Genomic DNA, 1,099 nt, shown 5'->3' on the forward strand with positions numbered 1-1,099 from the left:
TGTGTGTGTACAGAGAACGAAAGATGGAAATGTGTAACCAAGTGCGGACAGACTGTGCTGGCTGCTGAAACCTGAAGTCTACCAAGCTCCCCAGTGTGCTGGTAAAGTTTTAAAATATCTTTTCAGGGCTTCCCTGGTGGCGCAGTGGTTGGGAGTCTGCCTGCCGATGCAGGGGACGCGGGTTCATGCCCCGGTCCGGGAGGATCCCACATGCCGTGGAGCGGCTGGGACCGTGAGCCGTGGCCGCTGAGCCTGCGCGTCCGGAGCCTGTGCTCCGCAGCGGGAGAGGCCACAGCAGTGAGAGGCCCGCATACTGAAAATAAATAAATAAATAAAAATAAAAAATAAAATATCTTTTCAAATACTTTTCTCAGATTTTGGAGACTCTCTATAGAGTGCTAAAGCCCACCGAGCACAGCTTGGAAACTTCTCCTCTGCACAACAATGAATACGGTCCCTCTATAGATGGCACATTGTGTCAAAACAGTATTTTATGGCAACTGTCCCCAAAGCAAGACAGCCGGCAGAATGTAGAACCCTGAGGCCTATTAACCCATATTTTTGATTTGGTTTAAATATGTTTGTGTTTTACTTCTATAAACTACAACAACAAAGTAGTATAAGATCAGCACTCACATAATATAATAATAATATAACATAGTATAATGAAGTATAGTATAATATTAGTATAATATATAAGTAGTTAGTATAATATAATTAACATATTATAATATATACACATACATACATATATATACAAATACATGTGTGAATGTGTATCCATGAATAAAACATCAGAACCTTTTAATAGAGAAGAACTATAAATGCAGTTTTCCAGCATATCATTAAATGGTTACCTTTTGCTTAAGTTTTACTAGAGCCAATTCAAGGGCTTGGGAGAATACATCTTAGCGACCACAGAATCTTCCAACTTTGAAGCTGGTAGAAAATTTAGAGACTCCTTCCTGCTCTAACACTCTTATCACATCTTTTTAAACAGGTGAGGAAACTGAGGCCTGGAGAGCTAAAGTGATTCCCAAGGCCACCAGCCCATTCGTGGCAGACATTCTATAGACCTGGGCTTGCCTGCATGAAACAC

The sequence above is a fragment of the Physeter macrocephalus genome, chromosome 20 (genome assembly GCF_002837175.3).
Source record: "Physeter macrocephalus isolate SW-GA chromosome 20, ASM283717v5, whole genome shotgun sequence".
In the NCBI taxonomy this organism is placed as follows: domain Eukaryota; kingdom Metazoa; phylum Chordata; class Mammalia; order Artiodactyla; family Physeteridae; genus Physeter; species Physeter macrocephalus.